General features: G+C 35.4%; 1 protein-coding gene across 1 annotated transcript in view; it reads left to right on the top strand.

The window, feature by feature from the left end:
* The window catches only part of Ino80 (chromatin-remodeling ATPase INO80), a 454888-nt gene extending 449475 nt beyond the window's left edge, over window positions 1-5413 (top strand). The window contains exon 31 of the mRNA XM_069824011.1: window positions 255-5413. The gene's annotated coding sequence lies outside the window, so the exon portion shown is untranslated. The remainder of the gene's footprint in view (window positions 1-254) is intronic.
* The last annotated feature ends 21997 nt before the right edge of the window (window positions 5414-27410 follow it).

The raw sequence follows: 27410 nt of genomic DNA, 5'->3' as shown, positions 1-27410 counted from the left end.
AGAATGAAATGAAATTGTTTCTGGATGAATTGCAAGACTTTTCAGGGTTCAAGGAGATGCTCTGTGGTACTTAATTTGTAGCTTTAGTCTGTGTTTGAAGCATCGGGACTTTGCTGTGTGTGGTAACGATAATACCTATCTTCTTTTATTCGTTGGTAATGTGGTTTAAGAAAAAACAAGATACAATTTCACCGTACATTGGACACCATTAGTACTTTGTGGTATAACTAACTTGCTTCTCTCTTTCTTTGCAGGTGTTTATTGTCCATAACAAAAAGAGTACAAGTGGGAACATGTGCGAGACTGCATTTCGGGCATCAAATCACTGTGATGCATGTATCAGGCAGTATTTCGTGGCATTTTTATTGCCACTTTACTCCCAATTTCTTCGGCGGATCTTGTAAAGAGCAAATCATGGTAAAGTATGCTGGTTATGATGACTGCTCGCAGTGATTGAATTGAATATAGAATCTCTATTTATACACATAGCTAAATGATTCTGATTGTAATGAAATTAATAAGTATATACGGTTTTATGTATATAAAATTTTATGTAATATTCACTGTGATGATAGTAACATTTCTCTAAATTTAATGTGTAATAAAGTAATATTGCTTAAATATTAACTCTTGCTGAGTACAGAAGTGTTTTATAATTTCATTTTGTACTTTTACACTCTTGGAATGGCTTCATTTTGACTAAGAAATAGGACATATCTAAACATTATTAATTCAAGGAACAATTGAACGTGAGTTTATATACCTATAGAATAAATTCATTTTCTTTGAGTGGCGGTTTTAGCCTACGTAATTGATTGGTTAAAAATAAGTATTTCTTTTAAATGAGTAGGTCATCATCAAGTGATTTCTTACAGCACTCTTCTCGGCGTCAATGAGATGTGGGAAAACATACGTAAATTTATACCATGAACTCTGTTGCTGTAAGTAATGTAGAATGACGCTGTTTGGAAGTGCTGTTAACGGAATGTATTTTTATACTTCTATAACCGGTCAGAAACTAAAGTGAATCTGTGAAAATCTGCCGAGCAGTCAATTTTGTAGTCATTGTGATGTAAGAGTTTTGCTTGACACCCAATTAACGTTAATCATCCAGTAATTTTTATTACTTTTTCATAATGAAGCATGATATTTGTAATAAATTTGCATTATTTCTGTGTCCGTCATTGTACCTAGGAAAAGATTTGAAAAGGACAGAATTAGTTAAACTCTATTAAGATGTGGAGGGATTTTTCTCTAATAACATTTTTATTTAATCATAATTTTAGAATATGAATATCATGCTGTTCGTTGCAGAATAAGTAATTCAAATTTGGGCCTAGCCCAACCAATATATTTTTTCTAGAACCGCCACTGCTTACTTTCATCCTGCATTACAGCTCATGCATTTTGTCAAGACATTCACGATGCGCAGTACGGGAACAACATTTCTGTTGAGAGGGTAGGAGTAGAAGGGAAGGTCGGGCGTGTGTCTACAGAGTTCAAGGAAGTTCCCCTATAATTCGTAAGTAGACTCATCCGATCTCGTGCGCAGCTCTGTAGGAAGAATGGGGGAGTGTCTTGACAAAATACATGAGCTGTACCTCGTGAATGTAAAAGGATTTAAGTCAACATATTCTACTTTCGAGAGATATTTTGGCCATTTTTATAATATAATGTACAGTATATCAATGCATATACATTGGCCGACGAAAAAAAGAGAATCACTTGTTTTTTTTACTTTAAACTTAATTATTTTTGTGGATTAACAATAATAATTAATTATGAAACAAAGTCAACATGTGCAATATTCACGCCATTCTCTTTAGTAAATTCCTCTTTGCGATTTAAATTGTGGTGTATAATTTTTGCTAATCTTAAGGATTGTAGTATATGAGTTACTCAGGTCTGAACACGTATTAAGTCGGGTCGTGTGAAAAGTTTTTACTGTAACTGTTTTGGCTATTTCATACAATCTGGTCATCGCCGTTTAGACACTGTTCAATTTTATGAGGGAGCGACAGACTGGCCGTAGAAACACCAAGACTTGCGGACAATTCGCTGCTTCTTGTGAGTGGCTGCTTTTCTACTTTGGTGGATATAGCCCCATTCTCTAGAATAGGTCTTCCTGAGGATGATTTATGTTCATCGTTGAGTCACTCATAGTAGTTTGATGCCATCCTACTACTGACGATGCTTTCCCTCATACCCCCCCTCCCCCAAAGAAACTCAGAAGCTTTCGAATTGCGAGTGTGTCATCGCAAATTTCCAATAAGAAACTGAAGTTAATAGGCACAATCTGCTGCATACTGATACGCACTTAAATGCTTCTTTCTCTGTGTTTCAAAACAATACCAACAACAAATATAAACAAATCGTCCATTGCCTAGCAACTCAAAAACGTTTTAAGATATACTATGATTTCACTTTTCGATAAATGCTCAGGCGCGGGTTGGGGGTTGTAAACCAAAACAAAAGCTAATGTATTTCATGAATTTATGACCTATTTCCAGTTTTTTATGGTTGTTCTTTTGTACTTCTTAATAAAGAGATAGTGGTCACTTCTGTTCAGTAAATTACATAACAGTTCAAAGTGAGGTCTACGCAATGAACAAACAAGGGTGTGTTTTCAGTATTTAAAAGAAAAGTTTAAGTGAACACAAATTAAAAGAGGGAATTTCATCTGTCCACAAATTCGCAAAGTTATGGCCGACTCTATATTTGAGGAAAAACTTTCCGTTACAGAAAAAAATGGCATGACGCGCTTTCAAAATTCGTTGCTCAAATTTCCTTGCAAATTCTAGGGCAGACAATTACATCGAACTTGTGGAAACCATGCTAAGTGCATATGAGAAAATGGGGTGTAATATGTCTCTCAAAATACACTTCTTACATTCTCATTTGGATTTCTTTCCTCCTAACCTTAGAGCGGTAAGCGACGAGCATGGGGAAAGATTTCATCAAGAAATATCTGAAATTAAAAGGCGATATAAAGGAAGATCATCATCCAACATGCCTGCAGAATATAGCTGCTTCCTTGTAAAAGACAGTCCTGGATCTAGTTGTAAACAGAAGTCATACAGAAAATCCTTTTAAATGGTCAGTTCAAATTTCGAGATTTTCCTCACTATACACATGAAATATTTTTATTGTTGTGGTGTTTTTTTGTGTTTTAAACTATGTAACATCATTTTTATATCCAGTACACATTTTTCAAGTATTATGAGGCATTTTTAATCTCTAGTGTGTTGTAATTTTATGAGTAGCAGTGAAAAAATATATTTAAAAAATAAGTTCTTTCGTTAAAAAAAATTCAATTCACTTTCCCCGGAAAATGGTACGTGATGGGGGCAATTTGGATGTCAAATTCGGATTTAGGACACACATATTAGTAATATTCACCTATTTTTATTTCACAGCAAGACAAGAAGTAAACATTTGTTGTTCAGTGAATTACACATCATAATATAGCCACTTTCAAACGATGTCCTCTCGGAGGAGTCGTAAGGAAAACCTCGCTCCCTAGGACTTCTTCATGCTGTCTATATATCAGGTGACTTGAGACAAAATCGCGACTTTGCCGAGAACATTACCACTTACCACTGGTCCATAGTCACGTGTGGTATTGCGCTGGGTTACCGCGCTGCTCTGTTCTGGGGAGTGGGCTGTGGAGCAATTGCAGGTCTTCTGGAAGTCAGATTGGCTACCGGAACTTTTCTTCAGACAGTCCTTTCACTCATGGTGACTCTTCTTAATGCTGGAGACGATTTCTGTCCAGGACTTCTTCCGTGTTGCGATCTCGCTAAACGCTATGTGAATGACCATGGATGGGCAACTCGTGCTTACAAAGTGCTAAAACACCTTGAAAGAAAGAAAGACAGACGGAGCCAGCCGCAGCAGTTACAAGTTGTTTGTAGTTTCGCTGCAAAAGCAGTTCACTGCCATGATGCTCTCTGGTGGCTCATGCAGATGGTCGTGATATTTATTCCATGATTTGAATTTCAGAATGACCCATGGTACAATAATTATAATTAGTACTGTACCTAAACATAACAAAATTGCATTATTTTCTAGCTTTGTAAATTAGTATACAACTATTAAAGAGTATTCCTCTGTTCTCAGAAAAGTAATAGAATGTATTCGCAAACAATCACAAATTCAAGAAAGTATTTTTACATGTCACGGAAAATTAAATAAACTTACTTCTGAGCTCTTTCTTTACATTGAGAGCTTTTACACTTCTTTCTTGTATTAAACTATGCCTCAAGCACATACACTATATAAGGAAGCAAAGAGTATATTTGGAAATTCTGATTTAGGCGTCATTACGAACAGTTCAATTCCTGATTTCGCTGGAATCTTAGTGGTATGCTGTTCTGTAGATTTATCAATTCAAGCTATAAACTATCAGGATCTTCTATCGGCTGTAAGCCAAACGGATTTCAGAAAAATCTCGATTCCTTGACAATTGTCACCGTTTCTCCAAACGTACCAGTGAATTCTGCTGTGGGTTTTGAAATAGAGTCTTATATTTGATAAGATTTTCTTATCACCCTTCAAGATAGTTTACAGTCAAGAAAAGTGAAGTTGCCTATGTTCTACATGATACTGCCACGTTTCAAATTTATTCCTAAATGCTCTTAGTCGATCATATGTTGTGCATTTCTGTAACTCACACACACAACGTGCTAACGATATTTGATTTTTACCTTTAGCTGTTCTAAAGCAGATCTAGACAGTATTTCTTTACTAAAACCTTCATTGTGTTTATTTGTGACATAAAATGTCATGCGTAAGAAAGTGTAATAGAACATAATACAAGCTTTCCCTCCCTTCTAAAAAAAAAACTCTTTCTCTTTCGACTCATCACTAAAGGAAAATTATCTGGGGATTATATTGTTTTTCACTTAAAACGAGCCGCCACTTATTGCAGACGCAAGCGAACTTGTGTCTTGCAAAAACCGCATACAGACACTATAGCTAGTACAGAGTCCGTTCTACCTGCACTGAGGTTGTGTTCACATTTGAGAATACGAGTTGCCCACCCATGGGGATGAGCAAGAAGCTGTCATCCCGGTCTCTATGGGTGTACCGATTTAACGGAATCATAAAACATTTTGGGTCTTTCAAACTACGCACGATGGCATTGGCCTGCAAAACGAATGTTTCGTCCATCCTCAAACAAAGCTATAGCCCTCGCTGCTTGTAACAGAAATTGTGCCACACATTCCAGCAATACCTTTTGCTCTTATTGTTTGTAAAACTTGAAAGGTTTTATTGCTGGTCGGTGCAATAAATAAACAATCACAAGGCCAAGTGGTTAGAGTGGAAAGTAGTTCATAGAGTGGCATTTTATGATCTCTTGTATATTATACGCCTATTCATCTCCAAAAAAAAAAAAAATAAATAAAATAAATGCTTGTTTCTGTACTCATTACAGTACCTTAATGTAATATCCTCTGAATATTGCTATTTATTGCTTTTTATTAATTTTTTACAAAGTGATCCCTCTTTTTTGCCGGCCGGTGTATTCCATAATTTATTATAGGCTATATCTTCTCGTAATGAAATCGAAATGATTTAAGTGTCAAATTGATAATTCCATCTAGTTGCTTTGTAAAGTGTTCGTTGAGCGTTAAAGTTCAGTGTGGATAGTTTTATAATAATTTGTGTTCATTAATCGATATCTATTATTCGTATCATGAAATTAATTAAAATGAAGCTATAAAATTAATTTAGATTTTTGTTTACATTTTTAATAATTACATTAGAAACGTCAGTGCACACGATTGTGAGTATAAGTTATAATTATTATTCTCTGTTATATTTAATGTATTGAAAATATGATACACATATACAGGGTTTTTATAAAATGTCGTCTGGAAAAAGTGGCACTTGATAGAGGAAATCAAGTTATATATATATATATATATATATATATATATATATATAATATATATATATATAGATAGATAGATAGTATAGGTCTGACCACTCAGCCACCGCAGGAGAATATGAGTACGTTAACCAACATACTCTTAAACTAAACGCACGAGTTAGAGGATAGCATATTTTCAATTCATATAGCTTGATTTTCTCTTTACTGTAAATAATGAACTGATGAATATCCATACAAGCCCTCTGCTACAAAGTTTATCATAGGAAATGTATAAATGATGCATCATAATATCACAGTCTAATATATACAGTCACGAAGCTCATTACGCAGTAAATATGCACCCGTAGATAGTTGCTAACCACTAGGATCGCTACTATCGCCTCATTACAGACAATGCGAAATAGTACCTGCACAGTCTATTGTTTCTAGTACCCTCATAAACTCAAGCTTCGTGACTATATACTAGACAGTGATAATATCCAAAGTGCTCCTATTATCGGCTTTCAGAAGACGTGAGATTGTTATCCCTCACGCTCCTAAATGCATTCATACCATGTAGTCTGGCGGTAGAAACGTGAAAATTAACAAAATAAGATTTGAAGAATTTACTTTTATATACTAAGTTAGTACAGTGAATTTTTATTTAATGATAAGAGACAAAGAACTTAAGCCCTGAAATAGAATAATAAATATCAATAAATATTTTTCGTGTAAGTTTTTAAATAAAGAAGGTATGAATAAAAAATACTTTGCACGAGACACCAAGTATTGGCCTACTTAATGCAAGATATGAAAGTTTAAAGAATTAATATGGAATGGTTATGAGCAAAAACTAGGAATCTTATAATACCTTGAAACGTCTGCCTTATACAAGGTGGGGCATGGGAACTAAGTCTTTTTGGAATGGCTTGTACTCGGTCATTATGAAAGGGAGAGACGTGCGGCATGTGACAGTACATTTCGTGGCTCGTAGCATTTCACCTGCAGTCGGCATCATGGAACAGTGGACGCATGTTTGCATATGATTATTTTGTAAGGATTGTCGAGTCGGCGTGAGTTTTGCTACAGATTCAATATTAATCGCAATGATTCTGTTCCCGTGCATAACACAACCTTATGTTGGGTTAACAATCTTTGAACAAAAGGCGCAATACTGAAGAATAAACCGCCCGGCCCCCAACGCAGAGTGCGTACTCCGGAAAATGTTGAGTCAGACATGCGATACTGCGCAGCCCAGGACGCTCTGCTAGAAGACATTCATTTGCACTTGGAATCAGCAATCGTACAGTTTAACGGATTTTGCATGACGATTTACATTTACACCCATACAAGATGGGTGGTTGTGTAGAAATTCAATGTAAGGGATTACCCCCAACGATTGAATTTCGCACTCCACGATCAGTATGGTTGCAATTAATGATGAAGCCCATTTCCACCTTAATGGAGCCGTTAACAGACAAAATTTTCGGTATTGGCTACTGAAAATCCGCGACACTTGCGAAAAACCTCTGCATAGCCCTGAAATAACAGTTGGGTGCGCGATGGTACAGTTTGGCGTCATCGGTCCCTACTTTTTTCATGAAAATAAGGGTTATAGTTACTGTAAACTCTGTGCGTTACATTGAGATAATTAAAATCTTTTTCATCCCTGAGTTACAAAGAAGAGGTACTGATCGTCAACGTTTGTGGTTTCAGCAAGATGGGGCCACGGCGCATACATCCAGAGCGTCAATGGCAATTCTTTGCCCTCTGTTTCCCCAATTTTCTCATTTCAGATTTGGTGATGTTTCGTGGCCCCCTCGGTCCCCTGACCTGGCCACATGTGATTTTTTTCTATGGGGGTACCTAAAGGTACGTGTTAACGAGGATAAGCCCCGAATATTAGATGAATTAAAGGACGCAGTACGTCAACACATCACCCAAGTCAACAGAGATTTCCCGGAAAGAGTAGAGATCAATTTTCGTCAGCGCCTTCAACAATGCGTCAACGCAGACGGACATCACATGCCAGATGTAATTTTCCGCTCATAATTGAAATGGTATTTTCTCACAAATGTTGTTCTACCAATAAATTGTGTTGAAAACAAAAACTAATTATTTTATTATTATTTTAAAAACACTTGGTTCTTACGCCCCACCCTGTATGATTATGAGGATAGCATTTTAATTTCGCTGAAGTTTTCGAGGCTGGTTCTAAAATAGATTACGTTCATTCACATATTTTACGTTTCATTATTCGAAGTATATCGTCGTTGTTCCTGCAATAACTCCTGTGTGACATATTTATCGATTTTCAGATTTTTGCTCTATTAAATAACTTAAATAATGATGCAGCAAATAATAAAATCTCCTATATGTAATTATATTTCTTTGTTTCGAAAATATAAGAATTCACAGTCTCCTTTGTACGGATGCCATAGGATGAATAAATGTGTTTTTTCTTCCTACTGAAAAATCTTATATTTTGCACATCGGAGTTATTGCAGGAACAACGACGATATAGAAAGTTTCTATACAGACTGGTCGCACTCCAACATATAACTAACAAAATCTGTTGTCGGGCGGCGAGGGATCGTACAGACAGTTCCATGCACGCTTCTTTACACAGTCCCATTCGGGCCAGGCGTCTCGCACTATCGTCATTAAACCGACAGAAAATTACTACCAGGTCTTCATAGGAACTCTCTATATACAAATATTCGAATGATGAAAAATGCTTTCTCTGATGTTTTGATTAAAGAATAAACTTGATTAGAGAAAAACTTATTTTTAATATTGTCTGTCTGTCGATTTGCTGGTGTGCACTGCTTTTTTATTATTATTAATGGAATTTTACTCTTTTACATTATTTACTGTCAACTTGTCCGAAAAGTACAAACATTCACTGTCAGCACTGAAAAATTAGCTAGGTACTTTATTATAAGCCCATAGACAATGAAGTTGCTGACTTTTTTAAAATAAGCTCCAAGAATTTGCTTCTTAATTTTATTTTCTACTCAGTAAATACTCCGTATTAAAAATGCATAGACCATGTATAAAGAAATGTTTCACGGTATTCATATCCACAAGTTCTCAAGATGAAATTGTAAGGCCATTACAGAAATGTATAATACTAGTTAACCTTTAGTTTATACAAGAGGAGTGGGATAAGTTGTACGGGTTGTCTTCAGTAAACTTTCAAACCAAGCGTCACTCATATTTATAACAGAAGTACACAGTGTTATGATTGCAATACAGGATATGTTACTCTCACCAATACCCATGTAATACAATTAGAATCAAATTTTCATGTAGTTGCACTATTATATTTTCACACAACTACATTTTATGCTGCTATTCAAGAACTTTACATAGAATGTTATTAAAAATAATAATTGTACAGTATATCCCAGACATAAAAAGAGAGTCTTAATCAGAATATTTTGAAGGCCAATCAAAGCAAAAATGTTCAAATGCATCATGTGCCAAATCGCATTTAAGTCGAAGTTTTGTTAAATTTAAATAATGTTTATTTAAAACGCTCGCAACTCCAGAGGTTATATCAGCGTCGCCTGTGTGCCGGAATTTTGTCCCGCAGGAGTTCCTTTACATGCCAGTAAATCTACTGACACGAGGATGTCGCATTTAAACACACATAAATGCCATCGACCGGGGCCGGGATCGAACCCGCAACCTCGAGCACAGAAGGCCAGCGCTATACCGACTACCCAGGCCGACATTCGAAGTTTTGTAATTGATGCTGATTTACACATTATTTTACACTGCTTCTCTCATTATTAATGATATTACGTCCAGAGACATTAAAAATGTCAGACCTCTGAGCATTTTTCTGGGCGTTATTCCACCGATCATATCCACTAAAGGTCGATCCTGGTAGTAACAATAGCGAAACTTACATGTTGTGTCAGTTGAGGCTTACCATTCAAGTATACCTTGATTTTAAAGAGCTTTAAAAAAAAAGAAAACTAGTGTGGAGAGGTCAGGTGACCGAGCAGGCCATGGCACTGATACACCTCTTAGCGATGACGAATATGCTTGTTGAGCAGTTTCTGCGTTTAACCTGATGCGGTTACCTTGAAAACTTAACTTCACTCACTTCACGACTATGTTTGCGCTATCACAGTGACGTCATAACTCCACTGCTTGCCAGAACATTGCGATGAAATTCAAACCATGGGAGTGTTAAGAGCATTAATAGAAAAATCTTATTCATTATTCCATACTCTAATACATTGCCCTTAGGTACATGGATCGTATGGGGAGACTAAGAGGAAGGCGGAAAATAGGAACGATTGCAGTGAAAGACCTGCCCTGGGCAGAACACTGTGAATTAATGGATACTGTATCGATACCAAAGTCAGTTGGCCCATACGTATATATATATATATATATATATATATATATATATATATATATATATATATATATGAACTTTTCTGCTTTGACTTCTGAAATAATCTGACGAAGTTTGTTGATTTACATCTGGGACATTATGTGTACGAGTAAGTAGTGTATATTTATGTTTATTTCATATCAAAATGGTGGAGAATTGAAGTAGCCTTTCGTTATGCATTGCAGATATTAGGTGAGAAAGACCGCAAAACTAATTTATTTTACAAGTAAATTATTAGCGAAGTTGTTAATTTTTACATGTAATTATCTTATGCCTGTAATAAGACTTGAATGTCTACACAAAGTGTTACAGTAACTGTGATTTTATATCAGCAGCTATAAAGAAACAAACCTCTGACATTTGAAATAACTATAGAATGTGGTTGTGGAATACTATAAGATAAGAAATAATAGTTCAATCGGGATAACAGAGTAATATTAACATTATTTACTGTAGTCTTAAAATCTAATATAAAGTTAGTATGATCTTATATAGATACAATGGTAACAAATCACCTAAGTACTGCTCTTGTGTTAGAAAGAAAAATATATTATTAAGCAACAAAGTAGTATTAATTTGGTGTGCATAATTACTTCATAATACGACAATTTTAATATTAAGTTGCACTATTATTATTATTATTATTATTATTATTATTATTATTATTATTATTATTATTGTCCCGCGTCGTGGTCTAAGACATCCTGCCTAGGACTCGCGTTATGGAATGCGCGCTGGTTCGAGCTCTTATGGGGGAAGAAATTTTCTCATGAAATTTCGGCTAGTGTATGGAACCGATGCCCACCCAGTATCGTGATGCACTTGGGGAGCCACGATAGGTAGCGAAATTCGGTTGCGAAAGCCAGCTATAACGGCTACGGGGATCATCGTGCTAACCACGCGATACCTCCATTCTGGTTGGATGGTCGTCCATCTCTGCTTCGACATGTGAGGCCGGCAGCCGGCTGGTTGGTCAGGGCTGCTTAGTTTCAGTATTCTTTCTTGATCTACTTTTTCTAGCACAACTTCATTTATTATTCTGTCTGTCTATTTCGCATGCTTTATTTTTCTTCATATCCACATATCATTCAAATGCTTTCAGTAGTTTCTCTTTATGTCTTCGTAATATCTATGTTTCTGCCTCATACAATGCCACATTCCCCACAAGCATTTCACTAGTCTCTTTCTTAGTGTTTTCCGAAGGTCCGCAGAAAATGCTCCTTTTCCTTTTAATAGCTTCCTTTGCCATTGCGATCCTCATTTTTACTTCTTGGAATCAGCTCGTGTTACTATGTATAGTACATTCCAAATATTTGAAGCTGTCCACTTGTTCCACTGCCACATTTCAATTCGCACGTTTACCTTCTTTATTTTCCTTCCGGTAAGCATGGTCTTCGTTCCATACTGCTCACGGCTGTCATTTAGCTCCATTAGCACGTCTTTTAGTATCATCTCTTCCTCTACAAACACCGTATCATCAGCGATTATGGATTATATAGAATGAACACTGAGCGAATTTTCCTGTTTTGTTTCTGTGCGCCGGCGTTCAGTTCCACTTTCAAGCGCCAAAGGTTAGTGTAATCGAGCATACACTAAGAGCTCCTCGATAATAATTGAATATAAGAGTTGAGACACAGGATGCAAACATCGCCTTCCTTGCTGCATAATCCAGTAACGGCTTTGCTTCAAATAAATTCAAGTTAACAGCTTTTCCATATTTCTGAGTGATAAACGAGTTGTAATATTTTTTTTTGTTTTATATAACTTATAATAAATTATATTATAAAATAATATAATACATTATAAAATTATGTACCAATTCGTTTAATATTTATATACAATATAATAGGCATATGGTTTTACTTCTCTTAGGAGTTTTGTTTTTCCATTTTCAGCGCTATCAAATCAGTACATGTTTTAATTGTTGTTGGTGTAAACGTCTCAACTCTCATTGTAAAGGAACTCTAGAGTCTAGACCAGGCCTGCACAAACGGCGCTCAACGAGCGCGGCCGCCGGGAGAGCTGTCCAAACAGCTCGCCGGAAAATTACGTCGGAATGACGTATGCCTGCTACAGGTAGAGGATAGTCCACTCAGCTATCTGGTGTAGTGTATATTATCAGTAGTTATTTCACTTTGCCTATCTACGGCTACATAATGGGGGAATCTAAAAGACGAAAAAGTGATCATCAGGCAAATTCTTTCAATATTGCATGGGAGAATGCTTATTGTTTCACAGCAGCTGGAGTGAATACTTATCTGCCACAAAAGTTTGAAAGAAAGAGGAAAATATAATATAATGCGTCATTACTAGTCCACACATAGAGATACGGTAGTTTTGAGGTGAAAATCGCAGTAGAAAGGTTCAGGAGTTGAAAGTTGCATTATTACATGAGGTAGGGTACGTTAGAATTTATAGTCTTCAACAATTTATAAATATCTCCCTTCTGGGAAAAGGCCAGCGCATTGTTGATGTGTTGAATAAATTACGGGATTTCAGTCGCACACTCACACTTTTCGTAAGTCAGTTTCGGGAAGGTAATATGGCTCACTTTCGCACGATAGAAACTGCTCGTGATGAAGCCATGTTAAACGATTATGTTCAAATATTAATTGAAATTCAAAATGAATTTAATTCTATGTTCCAAGATCTTATCTTAAATGGAAAAAAGTTTAAAGTTATCAACAGTAATCTCACTAGAGGTTTTGATTTTATCGATAAATCTGCGAGTGGAACACAGCAGATTTATCTAGAGAAAATCAAAACTCGAGTGGGATTTAATTGACTATTACACGATTAGAAGAAAGTAGGCCTATATAAATATTAGAAGTAACAAAGTACTCCAATACAATAAAATATTAATTGACTTACGAAAATAACTGTCTTCAAATGTATTATTGTACCATCTCAACATTACGCTAGATGGAAGTAGTGTTTTATGATTATGATGATTATGTTTCCTTGTTACCGGTATCAGTTGTGCCAACTATGGAATTATCATTGAACTCTGTGGACTGTCACTAGTCAAGAAGGCTTTGTTGATTCAGTTTCATTTTTATTAAAACATTTGTATTCCACTTCAGTCATCCGGATCTCAGTAATCAACGTCACTTGACAGATGATTTTCAATAAATCATAGTGTTAAACAATCTCTGATACGTGACTCCATAATATCATATAGCAGAAGCTATAACAAACATAACCTAAATAATATAAACAAGTTGTTTATTGTTTATTGTTAATAAAATAACATTGATAGAAATACAATCTTAGTTCTTCCCTGAAGGATTAAAAAACTCGAAAAGTTTTAATTAGGGATGATGAAATAAACGAGAAACGTTTTAATTAACGATGATGAAATAAAAATAAACATGAATAATTTTAAAAGAAACAATTATTGAATGTAGGTACAGTTTTCAAATTTGAATGGTTTAGTGTTGGTGGTTCAGTTTATGTTATATTGGACGTGTGCGTACTCGTTGATGTACATGGTGTATCCCTCAACTTATTCAGGATTTCCGAATGGTGCTCTTCATATATGACCTGTGATCTTTATTAATTCTTGTTCTTGAATGCCAATGCGAGTCATATTTTAAAGTACTGTCATCGACTGGAGTGGTTTGTAATTTTCTGTTTTTTGATGTCCAGACCAGTGCAGTTTGAAATGTTGGCAAACAAAGAAACAAATACTAGGGTAGTGATAAAAATAAACAAATGCTAGGGACGCGATAAAATTAAACAAATGCTAGGGACGCGATAAAATTGTGCGATAAGCAGCCATGATTGGTTGAAAGACGTCCTTTCGTACCATTTTATTGGTCGAAAGTAGTGTGACGTAGTAAAAGTGTAATAGTCATAATAAATTCATTCAACACCAGTTGAAACAGTATCATACATAACATTTAAGTGTGCTTAAATGCGACAGGCTCAAAATTTTGGCACACGGGCGACGCTGATATAACCTTGGCATTTGCTAGCGTCGTTAAATGAAACATAACATTTAACGATTTACAGCATGAACTAAGGGCTAAAGACCGTTTGAATAATACTACTAGTCTGGTTGAGTTTTACAAGACTAAACCTTAGCAATAATAACCACGCATACACAGGCTGGCTGTGAAAATGATTACTATGTTTGGCTCAACATTTATATTTGTGAGCAACTGTTTTCTATAATCAACTTTAATAAAGGCAGGCATCGAACATCTGTAACTGATGTTTCATTACGATCAGTAGGCTACTGTTCCTTTCAGCTGCCAACAGCATAAAACCTCATTTTCATGTAATGATAAATGAAAACTTAACAAAATGATATTGCACATTTAAGTAGCTATAGAATTTCTATTATTTCTGTAAAATAAATATTTCTTTATTAATTAATAACAGTCCAAGATAGTTTTGTAAACGCTGAACGGAAATTCATTTCATGAACACCTTGTGTACATTTTGTACGAGATCACCCCTTCTTCCAGTCCACCCTTATACAGAGCGCAGCCAATATCTGCATTCCGCTCATGAGCTGTGAGCCGGCTTGGAGAGCGCAAACCTTGTGCAGGCCTGGTCTAGACATTACAGATAATGACGGATTTATTATTTCATCGGTACAATTTATTTTGTTTGAGTACATAATGTACCTCGATGTATTAATTGCATGTCTGTTATTACATTCCGCTGTGTCGACTGCTAGCTGGTGTGATGTCAGCGCCAACTCTAGAGAAAAATCAGAATCTCACGCTCAAGCTGGTTTGAAGGTAATTGAAATCAGTCCTGCTACATCAAAGGTACCGACGCGAAATGACCATACTTGTAATTCCCTATACGCTGATATCATTAGCAAACCTTATGTACTTTATTCTTCTTCCTCCCATGTGAGTATAGCGTAACTTTGTGGGGGGGGGGGGGAGAAAACGAAAATAATAAACATTTGGATTGTGTTCGGAAGTAGACTTTTGAGTAGACCACAGTGTGCTGGAACTTGACATCTCTATCAGAACCTGCATACATATTCCACCTTCATGGAAAATCTCATATTTGGATTGTTATGTTCTTGATGATAAAAAAAGTACAGTCTGTAGTGTATTAGGATGCTATTCATAGACATTTCGCAGCACGCGCTACGAGCGTACTAAGCTAGCCCTGGCTATCGACTGGTTACTTGTACAGAATTCAAATCATATCCTATCGCTAACACTGGTTTATGAATACGAAAAACGCTGATCATCCACCGGAAACCCGCGCTAAAAATGTCGATGAATTAGGCCCTTAAAGTTTAAGGACTTGTGTAAAATTATGGTTTAGTTAAACATTTTTCTGAATGGAAACTTTACGGAGCATTGCTACTAAATGAATTTTCTTAATTGAGGCAAATAATACATTAATTACGTGGCAATATATGAAGTAAATGCACTCGTCATGATAAAAACTTCTTTACTAAATTACTACTATTCTTAAACACTGCGTAACATATTTGTTGTTCATATCCGATTAACAAGTCAATTGTAAGTTTAAAATCCTCTCACGGAAATGCATATTTCTCCATTATCAAAATACGATGTGTTATGTTGTCTTTGTCGTCCTATATGAGATCCGCACCGTACCAATCCCATTGTAAATAAGCCTTGTATGAGTGTTAAATAAGAAAAAGCATCTAGAATTGTATTTAGACCAGGGCTGTTCAAGAGATTTTGAACATCTTGGAGTAATAAATAGTAGTGTTAGGTTAACTAAACTTTTGCCACTTTCTTCGTGTTTAATCAATTATGTATTATAATTTCACTCTCGGTACCAGTATGTTCAGATGTGAATTTCTGGATCAATGAAAACTATTCCTAATCCATCCCAAGTTAATAATATTTTAAGAGACAAGGTGCAACAAATAGTTCAGTTTTATTATATTTACATATAACATGTTCTCACCGGATCCTATTGACCGGTAATTAAAATTGTGTACCTGGCTCAAAATAGCGTCATTATTACACACTCAGTACTATGATTATTATTTGTTGTTTATCATCCACGTGTGAAATGTATTTGTGAATAGTAAGAGGATTTTTTTATGTTATCATTTGTTAGGTGTGTGCTCAAGATACGATGGAGTTAAGTATGCCATGAAAGTTACAGTGTAAACTATGTTGTAAGGAAAATGTGGTTTAGTATATAATATGGTAATTATTGGAAATTGTTCAATAATCATGCCAAATATTGGCTGTGCCAAAAGAAAATTAAAAACATTTTTGTGAAATGTATTACAAAACATAATGTATTACATGCATGGTGACTTTATATCTGAACAAGTTATATATTTGCAATTAGTATTTCTAGAAAATTTGTAAATGTAAGACAATCATGAGTACAAGGTTTTCTTGTGCATTTCTATGTTGTTAAGAGAAGAATGATAATTCTCTTAGAGGTATTAATACAGCATGCTGATTTTTAAATACAGCGTGTCTCATTTGAACCGCCCTATTTTCATTTCACTTTTTCTCCCAAAATATTGGACATATCGAAATGAACTAAAAACTTAAATAAAGTCTTGCTCATCAAGTTTGTATAGAAATATAACACTTCCACATGTGCCCCACCAGTCACACGAAGGATATCCAGCCGGTGTTCGAGTTCTGTCCATGTGTGTTGATTGTTACTTCTCAATGTGCTCACGCAGTTGATGGAAGTTCAATACTTGGGTCGCATACACGCATAACTCCATGAACAGTTGATTTTGGTGTAGTCAGTTCCTGAGCGGCTCTACGAACGGACTTACGTGGACTTCTTTGAAATGTTTCGGCAATGCGCTGCACATTGTCACCTGATACACTTTGTCCGCACTACCGTGCTTTTCAACCACTGAACGAGTCTCCAAAAAAATTATGTTTCCATACTCTAATCGTCTTGCAACTGGGAGGATTTCTCTGGAATTCCTGACGGAATCGTCGTTGCACTGCCACCATCAAGCCAAGTTCCGCGTACCACCTGTGGTTTCTCTGCGACGGTCGCCATTTCACTCTGCCTGCTGCCACCACCACACCTGGCATGATTTTAAAAATCCAACAAAAAAATTCCAACACAACTCATACGTTTCATCTACTGTATGACACCTCGAAAAACACAAAATACATATACATTAATTTATCATCACAAAAGAAAAATAGGGCGTTTCAAGTGGGACACGCTGTATAATTGTTTTTTTGTTTTCTATATATAAATTAAGAATGTCTTACCTTCAATTGTGGAATATACTTATTGTGAGATATTACACACAATTCAGTTTTAGGAATATGTAAATTTAGTCCAAAGTCATTAAGAAGTTTGGATTCGTGTGTGTGTGTGTGTGTGTGGTTTTTTTTTTCAGTGTAATATATACAATGTGACTGAAGTCCTAATACTATTATTAGGACTACTACAAGAATGCAAACTTTTTAAAGGTAACAAGTCACCTGTTAATGTTGTCCATTATGAAAATATAATTTTAATATGGAATTCATATTACCGTACTAAATATAAAATTGCTAATAGCACACATTACTTTATATTTTTAAAAGGTAAGTCTGATACCTTTAGAATAGTTTTTTGTTACACTAGTGGTTGTTTGTTGTTAAAATATCATAAAAATCTTTATTAATTAAAGAATGATGTGTTTACCTGGGATGGCGATGTATAGTTAGTTTTAAATCTCGATAGTATAAAAAATGAATATTTATATTAATGCCACTAATATGTACTTGTTTAATTAGTTCTTAGTTCATAGATAACTTGTAATTTTTTAGACGTACTTGTAATTCATTTAAGCTGGTAAGTTGTAAATTTATCTTGGAACAGTTACTTAAAAATCGTTTTGTAAAGTTAACAGCGTTCTGAGGTACCTTAGGTATTTATAATTTGTAAATGTCTCTTCACGCTGTTGTGATAATGTTTCAACATTTGTATTAAGCTTAAATAATTACTTCCCACTTTATGAAAGTGACGCTCTTAATCTATAAACTACTGCACAGGAAAGGTGAAGTTTTACACATTAGAGTAAGAAGTACAGCCACAAAGATCAATTTTTCTATTTAATTTCTATTTACCTGTTACAGTGTATCATTGTGATAATTGTAACGTTTTTGTACGTCTTTAAAATTAATAACTCTAATTTATATTTTCTGGAACAATGAAAAAGAATTCACTTTTTCTTAGTACTCGTACAATCTAGGTATATCACGCTGAGGATTTTCCCCTCCAGACTATTATGTAATAAATCCCCAAATAACAGCATTTAATATTGTACATGTTTTTATATTGTTCTAAATGTGTATGATCCCATTCTTCAATAATTAGTAAAGGTGTTATATTTACAGTTTGTCTTCATGTACTTTTTTTTAAAAATGTATTGAATGATAATTCCTGCATCTCTAACGTCCGGCATTTCCTATACTAGTGGTATTCAATCTATGGTACGCGTACCCGAGGTTGTCTCAAGAGCTACACATCCCACTAACTGGGTATGTAAAAATGCTGACATATTAATTTTATTATACTTATTGATAATAAAATTATGGCAGTTTACATAGTATTTTCTTTTACAATATCAACTCTTGTTCTTCCTTGCTTCAATAACATTTTACATAATTCATTACTACTGTTGCAACAATTAGTATTGCGCATATAATAATAATAATAATATTAATAATAATAATAATAATAATAATAATAATTTAATTATTTATTTTGCATTCGACATGTCTTTTGTTACTTCTTATATAATGTTGCAATGCAGTTTGGGGGTACGAAGGTAAAATAAAAATGTATTTTGGGGTTACGCTAGCAAAAAAAATTGTATACCACTATCCTATACCATACTAGTCCTGTCCTTTGTCGTAAACCATCTTCGAAGTACAAGAGAGAAAAATTGTGATGTTTTGACATAATATCAAGTTTACTTTGATGTCACAGTACAAATGAATGAATTAATTAATTATTGACGGATGTGAGAGAAGAAACATTCGAAGAGCACAGGGGAGAAACTTTATAACTCCAAAATTATCTGTTTTCCTTTTTAGATGTGATGTAATAGGTCAGGTTCGAAAAATGTAAAGAATTTGGCATAGAGACACATCATTTATTTATAGATTTCAAAGCCGCGTATGACAGCATAGATACTCGTAGAACTGAATTGCTCATAGCAATGAAAGAAATGAAAATCCTTAATAAGCTTATCAATCTGGTCAGAGTCACTTTTAAAAACACTCAGTGTCCTATAAAAATAGAGTCGATGCTCTCTGAACCCTTGCTGGTAAAAATGGACTCCAACAAGGAGATGTCCTGGCATGTTTATTGTTTAATATATCCCTTGATAAGGTAATAACAGCTGCAATATAAGAGGCACTATGTTTTATAAATCGGTGCAGATATTTGCACACGCCGCTGATATTGATATTGTGGGAATGACAGAAAGAGCTATGAAGGAGTTCTATATTAATCTGGAAAGATCAGCTAGTAAAATTCGTCTACAAATAAATGAAGACAAAATATAATATATGCCAGTTACATCAACAGACTGTTAACTATCCTTCGTATATATAAATTAGATCATATAAATTTGAGACTGTACACAGTTTTAGTTACCTGGAAACTGAAGAAAAAAAATTGCAAAAATGACACTAGTATTGAGGTTAAACAATAAGCAATAAATGTTTCTGTGGAGTCAGGAAACAGTTGAAATTACACATACTAAATTATTAATTTACAAAACACTTATAAGACCAGTGGTGGCATGTGCATTGAAACCTGGACTTTTAATAGGTCTGATGAAGGAAGATTTAGGTATATTACTTATTTACAAATGGCTTTTAAGGAACCCGGAGGTTCATTGCCGCCCTCACATACGGCCATCATCGGTCCCTATCCTGTGTAAGATTAATCCAGTCTCTATCATCATATCCCTCTTCCCTCAAATCTATTTTAATATTATCCTCCCATCTACGTCTCAGGCTCCCCAAAGGTCTTATTCGCTCCAGCCTCCCAACTGACACACTATACGCATTTCTGGATTCGCCCATACGTGCTACATGCCCTGCCCATCTCAATCGTCTGGATTTAATGTTCCTAATTATGTCAGGTGAAGAATACAATGCGTACAGTTCTGCGTTGTGTAACTTTCTCCATTCTCCTGTAACTTCATCCCTTTTAGCCCCAAATATGTTCCTAAAATATTTGAGAGAAGAATAAAATTCTTAGATGCATTATTGGTGCTGTGGAAGGAGGAGGTCAATGGAGAAGACGGTAGATTTTGAATTATATTAGTTGTACAAGAGACGAGATATAGTTAAGTTCTTTAAACTTAATAGACTCAAATGGGCAGGGGACATAATACGAATGAATAATGACTGAATTACAAGAAGAATTTTAAAACAAAACCAGAGGGCAAGAGAGGAGTTGGAAGGTCTAAATTGAGATGGTAGGACTGTATATGAAAAGACGTTAAAATGATTGCAGAAAGGGACTGGGAGGGCAAGACTCTTAATAGGGAGGAGTGGAAGAAACTTCTGGGGAAGATCAGGGCCCATACTGGGCTGTCGAACCATTGATGATGATGAAATAGGTCAGGTAGTATAGCTTTGTGTAGTTTAACTGTACAGAATAACAACCTCATTATTTCAAAGAAATTTGAAGAATGGTAACCCAAAGACAATAGAATATAATGAATTGGTCTTGAAACTTTTAACTTGCTTTCCTGTAGAAAGCGTAAAACGTGACATCAGGTCTTCCCCCTGTACTCTTCATTTAAAAGGTACGCGAAATCGCTTCCTTGGAAGAGAAATTGGGGCTGAGAGGAACTTATGTGAGCTCCAAGCCTGTTGGCCATTAGTTTCATTCCGACTTTAGCCGTTGTATATTATGTAGTATCATTAGATAATTTTGAAATGAAAAGTCGAAAATGGGCGTAACCTAATAGCTATCACAAGATGGGGGACGACGACAAAACAGCAACAGGCCAGGATCGCTGGAGATGTTTCTTAATTGTTTATTTTACAACGCTTTATCAACTGCTATGGTTATCTAGCGTCTGAGTGAGATGAAGGTGATAATGCCAGCGAAATGAGTCCAGGGTCTAACGCCGAAAGTTACCCAGCATTTGCTCTTAATGTGTTGAGGGAAACCCCCGGGAAAAACCTCAACCAGGTAACTTGTCCCAAGCAGGATTTGAATCAAGCCGCGCTCGTTTCACGGTTAGGCTTGCTAACCGTTACTCCACAGAGTTGTTAGAAGCCTGGACAGTGAGTGGGAAGAGAGAACGGCGCAGTCCTCACAAGAGATGATACTATGGAAACAAGTGTAAGATGAACTTCGTACCACCGTGGTTTTCTATGCGATCCGTATCGCTTCATTTTCTTGCAAAATTTACTTAATTTAAGAAGTGAGACATTATCAACGAAATTAGATAAATGACCCTTTAGGCTAGGAGCTCACATAAATGTTAAGATGAGTCTCAAGAGCAATATACTACGGTGTTAATGTACAGCTGTCAAAAAAAAAAAGTGACCGCACTCGTGAACAGCGAATATTTTCAAAGTCCACTTCGGGTCGCGGCGATGTTACACGATGCATGTGCTTGTACAAGCAGTTCCCGAACTATGAAAGTGTTCCATGTCTGCGCCTCGTAGGCCAGCGGTAGAGTGCTTGTTTAATGATTCAAAGGTTGTGGGTTCGGGCCTTCTTCAAGCTTTCATTTTATTTTTTAATCGTTCTTTAGCGATGTAAATGCTATTCAAATTATCATTTATATTCAGTTATCGTGCTTTATGGATATCACGTTATTTATATTTTGTTATCGTTCTTTAGAGATATGAATAAAATTCAAGTCATCATTTGTATTCTGTTATCGTTTTATAACGATATGAATAACAATTATTATTATTGTATCACCAATGGTAGTTAGCCCTATTTTACATATGTATGTTAGGGGTATAGTTTCATACACAAAAAAGATAAGCATAAAGAGACATAGAAAAGAAAATTAAATTAGCTTACGCGATGTAAACAAAACAAACAAACCGTAAATTAGGCATTGCGATTGCAAAATAAATATCAGGTATCAATTTGAAACATACAAAACCATTAACAACACACATACGTAACACTTCTATAACACAAATACGCAGCTTTCCGTACCATACATCATAAATTAATACACAATAGTCACACAAACACAATCAAACTATAATTACGACATTGCGACATCAAGCATCACATAACTGACTCACATACATAACAAATCAAGCATCCGTTACAACACATACACTTCAAATAGTAACCCACTTTTAAAAGTTACAAATTTGGCTCCAAGAAGAATAAATAGGACACTGTTACTAATTACAATTCTTCTACAATTTCTTAAATACATCTGTAATAAATCTGTGAAATTCCGATATGAATAATATTCACGTTTTTTATATTGTTATCGTTCTTTAGCGATATAGATAATATTCAAGTTATTTATATTGTTATTGTTCTTTCGCAATATAAATAATCTGTATTTTATGTAAGTAATTATTATAACACAAATAACCATCTTTCTTTGTAAAATAGGTTATTTTATTTAGATAATTAAATAAGTATTATATAATATCTTATATTAATTAAACAAACCGATATTTATCATTTATATTCTGTTATCGTTCTTTAGTGATACTGTATAAATAATATTCAAGTTATTTTTATTGTAATCGTTCTTTAGCGATATAAATAACATAAATTTAATATTAGGTTTGGAAAAATCCAGTTGCATAATACTGGTATTAGTTTTTCTTTTTGTATTATTACATTATACTATCTTGAACCACAATAAAATGAAAAGGAGTAACGAGGAATTGAACCTGAGACGTTGACATCTAAATTTCGACGTTCGTCCGCTGAGCTACGAGGGCAAAAGTGTGGAAACATTTTCGGAAAAATTGGCCCAATCACACTCTAAGATTTTCTGATGATTCGTAGAAGCTAGTCCAGGATGCGGGGGGCAAAGGCTAATTGAGATTTCCCGGTCTCTGATCGGGTCAAACATCCTGATAGAATTAATATTTAACCCTTGCCGTGACTTTCGGTGAAGTCCGGAGGGCCCAATTAGTCAAATCCACTCTCCTCATCTCCACGCTTGGGCCCCCTGGAATTTAATAAGATGCGAAAGAGATAGTGGTGTGCGGAAAGCAACGGGATGTTACCGCATTTAGGCCTATCCTTCCCAAGAAAAACTGCAAACATGAACAAAGGAAGCTTTTAATAGAAGAAGAAGGATATTCTGCGGACCTCTGGAAAAAGAACTAAGGAAGTGACTAGTGAAGTGCTTTGTGTGGAATGTGGCATTGTATGGGGAAGGAACATGGACATTACGACGAAATGAAGAGAAACGAATTGAAGCATTTGAAATGTGGATGTGGTGAAGAACGGTGCGTGTGAAGTGGACAGACAGAATAAGAAATAAAATTGTGTTTGAAAAAGTGAGTGAAGAAAGAATGATGCTGAAACTGATTAGAAAGAGAAAAAGGAATTTGTTGGGTCTCTGGTTGAAAAGAATAATAGACGACATTAGGATATGTGGATCATATGCGGAGACTAAGAGGAAGGCAGAAAATAGGAAAGGTTGGAGATTGCTGGGTTTGCAATGAAAGACCTGCCCATGGACAGAACACTTATGTATGTGGGTATGTTCAGAATGCCTGGAATATCGTGTCTAAGAACAGTCGCTATTTGCAAAGACTAGTCGATTCCATGCCCACTCGACTGCAAGATGATCGAGATAAGAGGAAGATAGACTAAATATTGAATTGTGGCTTTTTGTTTTGTTTTTTGAACGCTTAATTGTTTGAATGTTTTAAGGCCGACGCCAGTAAATTTGTTTTGTTTGTGCCACGAAAGATATTTTTATTGAGAATAAAATGTTTTTTCTTTCCATTTGCAGCCACAATATCATAATGATAAAGTCATGGCATAATATATTAATGAACCTGATGTTAATTACTAAAATAATCGTAAAAGAGAAAGGAACCATTATGTATAGTTTGTCTCTCTCAAAAACATAACAAAAAAGAACATAAAAAGCACGAGGTTGTAGTCGAACGCAGGACCTCATGAATAAGAGGCCTGAACGCTACCATTACGCTATCGAATCACAGAGAGAAAACTTCAATTATAACTGTAGATATCAGGCAACGTGGTCCAACAACATGTAACATCGCCTGTCTCCGAATTATAGCGAAGATACCCGAAGGGAACTTTGCTGCAGGAGAGCGGCCACTTTTTCTTTTGACAGCTGTACATATTAAATTTCATTGCTGTAATTGGAGTATAGACATTTCATTCATCCATTGGGATTTTCTTAAATCCCCTCAGTGCTTTTGCTTTCGAAATTCTACACACATAACTAGTTACACACACACACACACACACACACACACACACACACACACACACACACACACACACACACACACAAGTCGTGTCTTTGAATTCTCGCTCATAGGTTTGAATGCCGCTTACATTATATCAATTGTCATTATCGTTATGTTGTAATATGTTTTACACGTGCTATTCTAATATAGGCTATAGGTAATTGAATTTGCCGGAAATGGCATGAAACCAAACTCCGACAATTTGAAGCTGATAATTTGATAACACCCGTAATAGGTATTTGCCAGTTATAGTTTATTACTTAGGCGCGCAATAACGTGGCGGGTTCGATTCTCGATGGGTTCATGGCTATTGTCCAATGATCTAAACCTTACGACTGCACTCCAACTCTGGAGTTCTCTCAGCTTCTGACAGAAATTTAATTTCATTTTCATTTCATAGATCTTACATTAACAATGAAGCTTTAAGATGTGGAATAAATAAGAATTTTACAATATAACAATTAGAATTTTTATAATTTTTTACAATTTTTTGGCGAGATGTAGTGAGATGAGGTGAGGCCGAAGATTCGCCAACAGATTACCTGGCGTTTGCCTTAAAGTTGGGGAAAATCCCGGAAAAAAAACCCAACCAGGTAATCAGACCAAATGAAGTGAGGCCGAGGACTCGCCATAGACCATCCGGCATCAGTCCCACGGCTGAGGAAAACCTCGGAAGAAACCAATCAATTAGACCAAACGGGGGATCAAACCCAAGCTCGAGCGCAACTCCGGATCAGCAGGCCAGCGAGTCTGCCGACTGAGCTACATCGGTGGCTCTACTAAAAATATACAGTACATAGCCAATAATATTATTAAATTTAAAAACCTAAACGATTATTCATCAGTTGAGCTATAAAATATAATATATAGCATGTAAGTTAATTCAATTTAAAGGCATATACAATTCAATCAGTTGAGATATACCGATTACTATTCAATTTAAAGAATATATACAATTCATCAGGCAAACTATACAAACATATACAATACAAAGTAAACAGATTAATTCAATTTACAAGCATACTTTCGTTACACAATTTATATCAAGTAGATTAATTCAATTTATAATCATAAACAATTCATCAGTTAAGCTACACAGACTACTATTCATTTTACAGCACATACAATTCATCAGCCAAACTATACAAACATATACAATGCATAGTAAATAAATTAATTCAATTTATAAGCTTAAACAATTCATCAGTTGAGCTATACAGACTACTATTCAATTTACAGCAAATGATGACGAGGGATATTTGCTTGGGGATAAAGGCGGCAAGCACGTAGGACTGATATCCCTACTACAAAACTAATATGGACTGTTTGTGAAGTTGGGAGCCTTAACTTCTCGTTACCTTGTGGGCGTCATGTCCTGTAATAAGGGTATTTTAACTCTAGCTTAATTTTAAATGTTCGACAAAATTTTTTAATTAAAATTATATTGGACATTTTAAAATATGGTTGACACATATTTCACGCCTTCCTCGAATTCCAGCTCCCTTTAGACACAATTTTGGAAAGTGTGCCATATACTAACCGACCAAGTGGTTATGTCGCATTTCGATTTCCCCCACCCGTTTCTGCTGACCTCTCTGTAAAGGCTGGGGTGTTAGGCTCTTTCTAGAAAATATTTACTGTTCGCTATTGAAAGTCTGCGTACCATCATACAATTGTTTTAAAAAATGTAAAGAAAAGGGCTCTGTAAAGTCAGTAACTGTCACGTGACTTCCTCCGTTTCGCCGATCCTACGATATAACCACTCGGTCGGACAATACACTGTACTTACTTTTCTCGTTGCATATGGTTTAAATTCAATATTTATAAATAGCATTTATTGTGTAATAGTTGGCAAGAAATATTAACAGTTCAGAAATATTACATTCAGTATGCATGACTGTCTTATGTTACACTCGCTATGCAAAGATTTTTCTGCCATAAAGTTGTTAAAATAGATCGTAAGACTCGGCTTTATAATATAGTTATAGCCCATACGTCAATAGCTGAAGCGTGCTGTGATCACAATACAGTGATGTAAGTCTGTAACCGTAAGAATGTCATTCCTATGCCTTCTCTCAGTTTATTGATCGTAATACTATTATACGAAATGTGTAATCTGCAAGAAGTGAATCCCCGACATTTGCTACTCCCTACATTAAGTACAAAATGGCTGTCGTAAATCAGAACATGACTGGTCAAATAAGGCGAAGAAATGCTAGCATTCACTTTAAGGTTTATGATTTCATAAGCAATAATTTCAACGGTCTTTTATAGGTATTTAATTTGCTTCTCTTTTATTCATTGTTATATGCTGTAAGTTTCATATTTTCTTATTATATTTCCATATCTATTTCGAAAGTCACAGTGGTGAAGTGTTTATGTCAGGCATATCAGCAAACTGCGGTCCGCGAAACTTTACTAGGGGTAGTATATAGGATAGGAAGTTCGGAAAATACCGTCCAAAGAAGCACAAGACGTGATAGGGGGGATAAAGACATGTCAGCATAGAGTTTACCTTCTAATTCACAATTCCATAAAAAAAATTAAAAGAGTGACATTGTATCTGTAGATTTATACAGTCTTAATCAAACATAGGTACAAGTATCACTCTAAAACCTAAATAGAGCAAAGTTTCTTAAGTTTTCTGAAATTGATTCTGTGAAGTTAGAAGTGCGTGCGTCAGAAGGAAATTGTATTACTC

The sequence above is a fragment of the Periplaneta americana genome, chromosome 4 (genome assembly GCF_040183065.1).
Source record: "Periplaneta americana isolate PAMFEO1 chromosome 4, P.americana_PAMFEO1_priV1, whole genome shotgun sequence".
Taxonomy (NCBI): domain Eukaryota; kingdom Metazoa; phylum Arthropoda; class Insecta; order Blattodea; family Blattidae; genus Periplaneta; species Periplaneta americana.
This window is presented reverse-complemented; position numbering and strand designations above follow the sequence as displayed.